Genomic DNA, 11,878 nt, shown 5'->3' with positions numbered 1-11,878 from the left:
ACGAAAATATTGGTCTTTTCAAGACAAGCTCAAAATTTTAAATTCCGTCTCCGCCGACGAGAAAGAAGAACGTCACCACCCGGTACAGTGTCCCAGCTAGCATTCCTTCAACAATTTTGACTGCAGAAAAGAGCATGAAGTTCGCGAAAAGGCGCCCTTTCAGCGTAAGTTTGGTTCTTGAAACGCGTTAAGGCACGCCGAAAAGTATCAAAAAGCAGAAGTGATACTTAGTTACGTTTGCGAATTCGGAGGCCGTGTAGTAGCAGCAAGCGCAAATCACGCAGTTTTTCAGTGTGAAATATATCCTTGAACAAGGGTGAGTTCAGCATTACTGATGCTAGCGTCACTAAATAAGCTACGCTTAAGCCTTTATTTAGTGACGCTAACTGATGCCTAGCATATTGGTTTCGTTTCTGCTTCATTCCCGCGAGCTTCAACTCGAAACTTGCATGTAACGAAAACCTGGATGTAACGAAAAAATGCGATTTTTTGCAAATTCGTTATATCCAGGTTTAACTTAGAAAAGACGCCTCGAACCACCAGAATGTAGAAAACGGCGCTGCTGCTTTCGAGGCAAACATCAGCGCAATGTTCCTATAGACGCATGCACAAGTTAAAATAAAAACAAGGCCGTTTAAGCGATGTTGCACACGTTACTCCTCAGAAGTAAGGAGGTACCATTGCTCGTTCCTTGGCCTTAAACAAAACTAGATATGGCACCCGTTTCTTTTTTTTTTTTTTTAAGTAACTAAGTACGCTACTCGTTACCGAAAATAGTAACTATAGGTAGAGGTAACTCGTTCGTTTAACGCCTTACGTAAATGCCTGGCTCTACTGGTCTGGTTGCCGTATTGTCGCAATCCTTGGCGCCAATGTGTTTCTCTTTCGTCACCGATTAATTACCGCGGAAGCTTGCATAACTACGAACCATCCGCGTTCCGTAGCCAGTGACTGAAGCGCTGCATTCGGGGCCTGCTGGCAGCTTTTGCGTGGCGCCAATCAGATCAGGTTACGAATACATCACGCCGCGTGTATACCGTGACCACGCAGTACAACGTCAGTACACTTCCGGGAAGGCGCTAGATGCACAGTCATTGCCATTTCTGCTTCGTCGATCGCACCGCAGGAACGGACAGCAGCCATTCCTTCAGATCTGAAACTATCAGCTCACAGCCGTATTTTTCCCGACATAATCAGCCGCACCTTCGAGATCAGACAAACACCTTCAGACAGTGCCACCGGGCTAAGGAAAGCCAAAATGAATGACATCACGTAGATCCGTGCGGTCGAGGCGGGCAACGTGACGACGACGGCGGCGGTCGACGGCGACGCAGCGCATGCACGTGATAGCGCTGCAGGAAGTTCCTATGGATTATGTTTTTTTCATTTGGCGCGTTTTTAGAATATAGCCAGCCGAAGAGTACAAGAATATCCAACGCACGCGGCAAAAGCTGTGTGAAGCTAAGCTTTGCCGTAGGAGCAGTAGGGTCGTTTTACACATCTCGGTGCGTAATTTTTAGGCGAAGCTGTTTACTACTGCACACATCACGAATGCGTTCCCAGAGAGCCGGGAAATGTCCGCAAGCATAAATCGCCCGCCTAGAGAGATCCGGATAAGGAGAAAGGGCTCGGCGCGGGAGGACGTGGGAGTGAGTGTTTCGGCGGACCCGCTGCGCAGCAACGGGAACGCGATGGAGGTGGAAGAGAGTGGACGCCGAACGCGACGCAGCCGCTCTTGCCGCCAACTACGCGGACACCGCCGGCCGGAAAGACGGAGAAGTTTCATCCACTTTTTTTGGACTCCACCGCGGTTGATGGTGTTGTTTCGTAAATGTGTGCAACCCAACGAAACCGAATCCGCCGCCATACGAATCGTTCGGCCCAGTGTTTTAGGGCCCTTCGTGACGGGGCTGTTGTCGTCTCCTGTCGTCGTCGTCGTAATCATCGTCCCTTGTAGTCACGGTACTAAAACACCGGGAAACTCATTTACGCCTCGTGCTAGAACGTAACGCGTACTAAAAAAAAACAAACGCCGGGGCACTCGTTTACGCCTCGCGCTAGAGAGCTTGGTGCTTCAAAGACAAAAGACTTTTACAGCAAAGCTTTATACCTCTATCCCCCAAAGTTTTCGTCTCCGTTGGCAAAAACGCCAAGGCGCCAAGAATACGCTTATACACTGCATGCTAGAATACGCTTATACACTGCATGCTTCGCCCCTCCCTAGGTTTCACGATAGTGAAGATGGCCCGGGATTTTCGAAATAAAGGTTACGTGATCGTCGTAGCCTCTTAATAAAGTTGGATCTACGCATGCATCTGCCCTGCTTGCGCTATCAACAGCCACTTTCATCATGCGTCCAGCCAACGACCCCCGCAAGAAGAAGGCACCTAGGGCAACAGCACGGCAAAAAAAAACCTGGAGAAAACAACGGTTTTTTTAAGTGATGAATGGCAGACTGCGTTGTCGGTCATTGAATGTCGTTCTCCAGGCACAGTGTTTTCGCGGTACCCACATGCCCATATCAGGAGAGGGTAAGCAGGCCGATCTGCAGAAGCGTTTACATGCACCGGCTGAGTGGTCGCTACGCTGGTGTGTGCCGCTGTTCTGGGTGATCATGTGAGCTGCTATGTAATGAGACCAGGATGAACGCCACACCCAGGAGAAGAGCTAATAAATGCGCCGCTTCAACATGTGACAAAAGCCCTTCAAGCGTTGCTTGGCCCATACGCGAAGCTCATCGCGCGTGCAAATAAAAAAATAAGAAAATAAATTACGCAGAAACTTTTTCACGCGGGAATAAGTTGGCTTCGGCTGCTCCGAAATAAAGCGAGCTCCTTAGAAGTTGGCTTCACTAGTGATGACATGAGTTGCAGGAAAGACTTTTCATGCGCCACAAGCAGTCTGATACCAACGTAGGAAGGCCCTGTGGCCATGAATCCCATGTATCTCCCATTGACCTCCCCCCACCTTGAGTCGACTTCAGTCGCATTTGCTGGTGTCAAGGCGTGCCAGGACAGGGTGGGTGAGGGAGTAGAAGAGGCGACGGGAGACGGGGAGCGAGATAACTGAGGCGCTTTCGTAACAGCCTTGCCTTGCGGGGGAAGGTCGAAGCTCCCAAATTCTTAGGAAATAGTTTCGCTCGCCCCGCCTACCACTCATGGTCGTTATTGTCCTGACTTGTGTCTTGTTTGTTGTTTTGGCGTGGGGGAGAAGTTGTGGGCTTGAGAAGACTGAAGCGGGGGTCGAGAGGCGGACGTCGACCAGAGAGAGGTCGGACCGGCAGGCGCCCGGGAAGAGTGCAGTGTGCACCTGCCGCCCGCCTTGCGGTGTATGCAAACCAAGTGTGGATTAGAATAAACAGCGTTTCAGCCTAGTCAGCGCAGCCGCTGACCTTCCATCCTGCAACGAGTCCCAGTGTTCCCTCACGGGTTGTCACGAACCACAAGAAAAAACGCGACTGCTGGGAAGACATTTTTTTAGATGTCAGATAAAACAAGTACGAAGGCCCGGCGCATATCCGCATAGGAAAATGTTACTAAAATGCGGGGGCGTGCCGGTCCGACCTCTCTCTCTGGTCGACGTCCGCCTCTCGACCCCCGCTTCAGTCTTCTCAAGCCCTCAACTCCTTTTTTATGGTGAATATAAGATGTCAGATAAAACAACTACGAAGGCCCGGCGCATTTTAGTAACATTTTCCTACGCGGCAAAAGTGTGCCTAATCAAGCAAGCCGGACAAGAAGACGGGTTTCTTCGCGAATCTTTAAACATTTTACAAACACGCTTGCCGCGGATAGTTTGCACTCCAGCGTGATAAAACGAGCCTCTGTAATATGACCCGCACAAGCCTCAACCCACGCAAATGCACCCAGCGAATAAGGTCACCGGAACAAGTAGAAAACAGTCAACGGGGGCCAGCAGGAGCCACGTGACCGGGATCTATTTATATGGCTAGCCAGCAACAGCTCTTTTTTCTGTAGTGAAATGTGAGCAGGATGGGACCAGATCTGGGAAGCCTGAACCACCCTAGCGCAGTTGTTGGCGCCACTCACGCCAGCAGTGCATGTCATGACAGGCTACTGTAAGGAGAAAGGCTCTAGTGCCCCATTCTGTGAAATAAATTCCCCGCATTTCCCCGAGGGGAAGAATGTGAAAGTGCGAATGCACGAGTTGAATTTGCGCGGTTCGGTAATGTTCGCGAAAGAGAGATCACACACACATGCACACACAACTACAAAGAAAGAAAGATGCATTTATTCACAGACACTTGATTGCTAGAGCGGATCTCAGCTTTGAAATTTCGTGTCAGTACTCCTTTAAGCGGGTGCATTAGCCCTTCTCACGCCCGATTCTTTGCCAATCCCCCACGTGGGTATGTGCCATGTCAGCGGCCAGGCAGCGCGCGCCCATCTCCCCCCGTTGCCAAGGAAGACGAGGAGATTCCTGGCCAATCCCCCACGTGGGTATGCTATGCGGACATCGCCGGTGGACGCAGGTTCAGGGTCGCTTAAGAAGTGCATTGCACTTAAAACCATTGTCGTTGTTGCTGTAGTTCAGTAAAAAAAAATTACCACAAATGTACTGAGTAAACAAAAAAATCCCCCGGGTCACTGAAGACTGCTTACGTGCTTGGAACACAAAAGCCTATCTATAGTAATTAATAATTTATTTGCTGTTACATTTCGCTTTCGCCTCTTTCTTCACTTTCATTTTTGCTCTTTTATAGCAAATTACTTCAACCTACTTTTATTTCTGCTACCCCATGTTTGCTCCCTCTCCACTTCCCTTTCCCCATGTTACAGTGCTAAGGCACACACTGTTGTACAGCTTTTACATTTCCAGTTCAGAGTTTTGTGAATTCTGTGAAGAGGGCACATTACTGCTCAAAGGTCCGGATTCCTGGCTAATTCATGGGTATATGCCACGAAGAAAAGGTCAACGACAACAAATTTTGTCCTACTGCTCTGAACATGCATTCAGTAATAGCTAAGTGGTGACGCATCAGGCTTCACTCCTAGTTCAAATCCCATCATCACGTTTTTTTCTTTACCATTTACAGCAGCAGCCACTTTCTTACTACTACAGCAACAAAAACAACACAATGATTTTTTGCAGAATGGGGCATCTAAGGCACCTTAAAACACATGTGCAACGCGACAAAATTTGAACTTGGCACTCCACAGAGAAGCCCAATGCACTACCACTGCCAAAAGCACTGAAGTACCTGCATGTTACAGTATACATACATGTTGTAGTGCAGCGTCAAGTGCATTAACGAGTTCATTGCCATTTATTAATGCTGAAATCTCATTGATATAGTGTGCACCTAGACAGAAACAAAAGTGTGCATAATATTACACTGCATAGTTTCAAACAAAATGAACTTCAGCCCTACTTGCCAATGTGCTAAGGCTGAAATGCAGTTCAGGGTGTTCACCGGTGAAGGCGACAATATTCACGAGCTACCCCTATTATTGTGCCAATTTTTCACGCGATAAAGAAAAAGAGATCCTTAGTCATGCTCCCACAGTCAGCAAGCAAGGCACAAGTACATGTCAAAGCAAGCCAACCAGCTCCCCTGTAAAACACGTTCTTGACTCGCCCCTACAAAAAATTAAAACCAAGCGGAAATTTTTTCCCGCCATTTCCCCTTTTATTCCGACAAGAACTTCTGGTTCCCCAGGGTACACAACGAGCAACATAGGTTTGAAGAAATGCACAGCGGAACACTGTGAGGCAGTGCCACTGTCTACAAAGGAATTGCCGCTAGAAGCCGGCACACTCTATGGTCCCATAGGCCGCCCACGCAACGGGTCACCCACGCAACGCAACGCAGCACAATGAACAATGCAACGGGCCTTCCCGAAGCATTGATGAGATTTGAATGGGTTGCCAAAGGTGGCATGGCAGCTGTCACCACCCTTGAATTACCACAGCCAGTTTTCCAGGCACTGGTGAACACTCTATTAGGGCTGCACTTCCCTCCCCCCCATATTCCTGGCTATGCTTCTGGTGGGATTACTGCATGCAAGCAGTGCAGAGAAGTTATCAAATAAACAGCTAGGATAGGAAGTACGACATCAACGTTTATTACACTCACACGTGCAATATGCAAGAGCCTCCATAATCAAACTGATGAAAAGTTAATCTACCATCTTTCGATGTTTCTATTTAAGTAGCAAGACCACGTCAATAAGATGAAGGAAGAGCCCAGACTCGTAAAGTTGGTCGCGCAAGTCTGAGCTGCGTAAAAGTTGACACTGCTGTTAAGAAAGGAAAAAAAAAAGTTATTTTGTCGAAACAAAACAAGAACCAAGCTGATGGCAGTACTGCTGCAGCTTGGGCTGTTTGGTGCCCATCCCAAACTTTTTAATGACAGCTGACTTTGTCACACAAAACGATGGAGCGATGCAGACACGATGCACAAAGATTGCAGCACTGCCATAATATTTGTCCTCTGTGTTGTGAATACTTTGGGCTGTCTTCGACTACTGCAACTGATAACTCACACAATGTCAAAAACTCTATGACAATCCAATAACATTTATGGGATAAAAATAAACTCGGCAGAAAAAGAAGCTACGCAAAATACTGTTTGTGTTTCCCGTTGAAATTGTTGCTGAACAATGGGAACAATTCAGCATTCTGTGCGATCCTATTCTGTGATTGGGGTATGCTAGGCGGCAGCTGCTCTGTCAAAGCACACGTGCAAATAGCAGGTAGTGCACACTGATCATGCACTGCGATATGTTAAAACATTTTAACATCTCCAAAAAAATTTATTCCATCATAGCATTCAATCTGTTATTTATATACGTGCATGTTATCATTCACAACGAACAAAATGAAGGACCAAAAATCAATTTTGTGTCGAAACCATTCATGCTGCATTGAACAGAATGTTTATGTCATGCCAACCTTACATCTCTTCTATATGTTTACATCCATATTTTTAAAATGAAAAAAGCTGCAGATTTGTTAGCAACATTTGCAAGCTGTTTCTTGTATTCTCATAACTGTTTTGTGTCTGGCGTGGGGAGAGCCATCATTGAAGACAGAAGCTCTGCGCCTATTCAAATATTTCGAGGCTGTGTCCCCTAACTTGCTTCACTGAGGTAGAATAAGGGCTCTATTACATCTTTTCACATCTTGCAATGCGATAAGCTTTGATCTATAGGCATTAACCAGTCCATCACTGATTCACGTACATGACAAATTTGTTTGCCCACAGTGAAATGTACAACTTGTTAAATGTAGTGCCAGACAGCATTCAGCAATCTCAGATCAAGTAAGGTCGATAACAATATAAACAACACAACGGTCATCCAAACGCCGGCCAACATCGTATGACACAATGTCAAAGAATGTGACAAACCCATGTAAATTTATCGACCAAAAAAATCTGACATAGTGCTACGACAAAGGAGATGAGGAGTTCGTAGCAAGGCTTCCAAAGACCAAAGCACAAAAATGTTTGGCGGCATGTGTACAAAAAAGACAAAACTCGATAAAAGGACAACAGAACGCCGAGAAAAGCTCATGCCTTTACCTTGACGAAAAAAACGCAGCCAAGCGAAAATGTCAAGCAACACTTGAGGATTCGAATGTGGAATTGTTTGCGAGCTCCAGTTTTATCAAGACTCATAACACAAGAGACACACTCCATGATGGATCACCCACCAACAATATTTGTAAACAGGTACTGCATATATGCGAAGCAAAATCAGCAATTGGGTCGATGAATAATTTCACTAAACTTGCTGTGGAATCGCGCATAAAACAACCAGTCCAGGTTCCAGGTGCAAAATTCTAGGTTTGTCCGTTTCAGATATGTCCCACTTCGGGTACGTTCTAATCGCGATGTTGCACTTACGAGGCCTGTGACAGATACGCGTAGATACCTGTTACAGATATGCACAGATACCGACGCCTCGCCTCCCGTGTGCTGCATCGCACCTGATCATCTGCTTTCAGCCAATCATGGCTCGCCTGAAATGAACACATTGAAATGAACATAAAATGGGCAAAACTGAGAATTCCACTCCAGGACAACTACTACACCGTGACAGCCCTAATTGTATCTGACCTTCCACTCGCCCCTTTATGACTATTCTTATATTAACGACGGCTTTGCAGGCTCATTCTCTGGACCTTCAGGCTCGTTCACAGTAGCTCAATTACGTTCCCCTCTCTCTCTGTCTTCACAGGGAATGCAAGCACTCCATCATGTTATGGTATTAAAAATACCTTACGACTCATGAAGATGCAGCCAGGTCTTGCAACTTTAACGGCCTTTAAGCTCGACTAACAGCAAACAAGGCCCGTCTCAATGCATGTATTACGCATGCTAACCCTGAAGGCTAAATAAAATGTAAGAAAATCAATTTGAACATTCATTATGATTAAGCTGACAAGTCAGGCTTGAAAGAAGCTTCTTGATAACGACAGATGTCATATAAATTACTGCTTAATTTACCCAACACAGTTTGCATTTTGCAAAATTTCAAAAACGAGGTCAGTGTTTAAAAAAAAAAAGAAATCCGATGGCCCTTCCGCAGCTGTTGCCTGTACAAGCTAATGTTAGTGCTGAAATCCCTCTTTCATAATGTTTTGCTGCTACTTTATTTGTCTTTGTGTATTAAAATTTCGGACAAGCTTGAACAGGAAACGTCTTCGTTGCCTTTTTCGAATACTTGGTTGCAGGTTGGTTGCGTGCTGCTTGCGTTTTGCCAGTGTGAATGAGGACACGCCGACATCATTCCACCTGTGCGAACAGTGATGGACAGCTGTGACTCATTCGGCAAAGGCCTCCACAGAACGCTTTCAGCCTCAATAGAAGTATATAGTAACCCAGATGATAGATGTTATTTGAGGCATGCGGCCTCATAATAAACGTGTTCAACCTTCTACTAAACGAATTGACTGATGGCCCATATGTTTAGATTTGGCAAGAATGGTGATGTGAATACCTATTCGCCAGATCTCCTGATTAGCCTTGACTGATCTGCAAAAGTTACGCGAATTATTTGACTTAACCATCTAGCACACATTAGTACGAAAGCCTTCTGTTGTGCTTGCACAAGGCTCGTATTGTCTCTGGGCAATTTGAGACACCCATTTGTGATGCACATCTCATCTAAAACGCAAAGCAGTCCACTTGATGCAATAACAGCAGAGTTGAAAGGCCTTGAAAGGTTTTGTATGATACCAAGGGGAACAATCCCACGCTGTGTGCAACAACGCTGTCTGCAAATAAAGTCTCGTGACAGCGCACTTCGAACTAGTAAACGTGGGCTGTTTAGTAAACCAAACAACTGTGTTTTTTTTTTTCTTACTCGCACCACACGTGCTCACTGTTACGAACGACCATTTTGTGTTCAGCGTCCATATCGTGACTCAATCATTGCATTGGTGATCTCAGCACTCAAGCACCAATACTCATCATCCTTCTCCTCACCACCCACAACCCCCATAAGATTTCTGACTCTCCCTATCACTAAACGGTGCTACTACTACCAAATAACAGCAAGCAGCACAAGGAGAACAGCACAGCCAATACGCACACCGTTTTAGACGTTCCGTTTGGTGTTATACCGGACGGCCAGTCTGGTAGCTCATGGTCTATGGCAACGCCACGAAGTTAGGAACATTATTGCGCATCATATATTATTTTTTATTTGACATTGAGCTGGCACTCGCTTCTAATTCTTGGCCTTTATTCTACAGGATTGTGTAACAGTCACAAAAAGCTAGATTATCGACAGAAACGCAACGAAATTGCGGCTAGACGAGTGCACGCGCCCGGGTGCGGTTTCTCCCAGCAAATCACGGGAGGTTGATTAACGGATACAGCCACAAAGGTCGCAGACGACCGTAATTGGCAGCAGCTTCAACTGCACCGTGCAGACGACGAGTGAAACGCCTGGCCGACGCAGCAGACGACGTGGTACGTGAACCTTTCTCGCAGACGATCTCGCACTGCAGGCGGGCCGCACACTGCAGTGTTTACGGCTCGCAATGCATGAACGCATGGCGTACTACGATTCGTTCGTACGGCCACGGCACGCAACATCACGGTCACGGGCGATTCGTTCGAGCTAACCAAGCGAGAAACAGGCACCGGAATGAACGACCCGGACGCGCTGCGTCGAGTTAGACCGTGAAAGTGCCGCACGCGTTCGCTTAATTATCGAACCACGATAGCAGGACGAATGACTCGATTATCGCCGAGCTGTTTTCCGCGTCGCCAGTGCCAGCCAAAGGGAAATTGGGTTATCTTGGCATAACTCGTATCGTTTCATCCCTGACCCCCACCCCGCGCCGAGTTCACATGAAGCCAGCGAAGCGGACGGACGCAAAAACAATATTTCTTTTTTCTTTTATTTTCGGCCAGAAAAAGTTTTGTTCGACGGTGCCAGTAGCGCGCGCTTTGCGGTCGCGAGCGCAGTTCATGCAAAGGACACGAGACGCAATTCGATAGATCCCCCACTCACAAGGTGTACGGCTTCAGGTATGAAAGGAAAGTGCGGGAAAAAAAGAAAGAAACCAAACGGACTCACCTGGTCTCCAGCAGCGCGCAAACTCGTTCAAGACGAAGGCCATCGTCGAAGCAAGTCGGTCGAGTCGTCGAACGGGCGAATAAAAATCCGAGGAAAACAAGCAATCACAACAAAAAAGCACAAAACGTAGCTCCGATCGCTTTCACCGCACCACCAAGCTTTTGTTTCGCTTGCACTTTCATCCTCGCGACGATTCCGCCGATGTGTGTCGAGACAGCGTTTATCCGACCGTCGGGCACCAAAATCACAAGCACTGTTTATGGCACGTGAGGTATTGCAACGACGGTCGTTGCGACGGGCTTTGGACGGCGCACGCTGGACCAACTCCACGAACGCGTGGTGTCGACGGAAGAAGCAGCATGTTTGTGCGGCGCCGTCGTGGTCTCACCCACGCCTTGCGTTGGCCGACTCCCGCGTTGTGGCCCGTGCAGACGACGATCTGAGGCGACGGTCTAAGAAGCAGACGATATCGGCCGCGGCTCGTTTGCAAACAAAAGCTCCCCCACGCACGAGCCGAGAAAAAAACTCGCCAGCGCGCAGGCGCCTCAGCTGGGAGGCACGCGAAACAACGGGCTCGCTTCAGCGACAGCAGAGCTCGGACGGCACGAACGATTGGGCCAGCGCGCAGACGGTGCAGCCTCCTGTTGGATCAGAGCCATGATTCACAAGCTTCATAATCGCGCAGGACACGCGTTGCATGGTGGGATACGCGCCTTCGCTCTCTCTCTCTCTCTCTCTCTTTCTTTTTTTTGCTAATGAACACGCGAACGCTCTCACTCTCACTTTAAAACTATTTGTATGGAGGGTAGACTCACAAGCAGACGAAACGCTGGGTCTGCAGCCCGTTTATCGTGTCTGTTCAGTTAGTACCTAATTAAACATTCAAAAATACCTTAAAAAAAACCTCTGTTGATTATTAAAATAGTAACTAGCACAAACATAGATAGTTTGAAGCAACTGCGTTTTTGGGATGCCCAAGTCATCTGCTTTCTTGCGACAGATTGAAGAGATGTGGGGTGTTCACTAGCGCCAAAAACTTAGTATCGAATGTTTAATTTTAAACAAGGTGACTTAAATGTCCAAGTTTAAAAATAAATAAAAACACTTTTTATACCAATGTTACAATTATGTTAGTTTTAAAATAAAAAGGTTGTAAAGCTTATTCATATTAGTTTCGGTTTCAGCAGTTCACTACTTGATGCTCCTGGAGGCATACTTTCCTCATGGTTTTACTCAGTGCATGAGGATTTACAAAAACTATGGATTCACGAGGAAAACATAGCCGTCATACATTTATGGCGCCCAAATAGCCTGTATTCTTG

At 46.9% G+C, this 11,878-nt stretch overlaps 1 protein-coding gene across 6 annotated transcripts in view; it reads right to left on the bottom strand.

Moving 5' to 3' along the window:
• Window positions 1-11,224, bottom strand: part of LOC144162335 (microtubule-associated serine/threonine-protein kinase 3-like) — a gene marked incomplete at its 3' end in the record, with an annotated part of 489,334 nt that extends 478,110 nt beyond the window's left edge. For all 6 annotated transcript variants that reach the window (XM_077692817.1, XM_077692820.1, XM_077692818.1 and 3 more), the window contains 1 exon segment: window positions 10,557-11,224.
• Window positions 11,225-11,878: the final 654 nt, after the last annotated feature.

This window comes from Haemaphysalis longicornis, unplaced genomic scaffold (genome assembly GCF_048455015.1).
Source record: "Haemaphysalis longicornis isolate Haplotype H1 unplaced genomic scaffold, Haemaphysalis longicornis Haplotype H1 scaffold_12, whole genome shotgun sequence".
NCBI lineage: Eukaryota > Metazoa > Arthropoda > Arachnida > Ixodida > Ixodidae > Haemaphysalis > Haemaphysalis longicornis.
The sequence above is the reverse complement of the archived record's forward strand: the minus strand, read 5'-3'. Positions and strand labels throughout refer to the sequence as shown.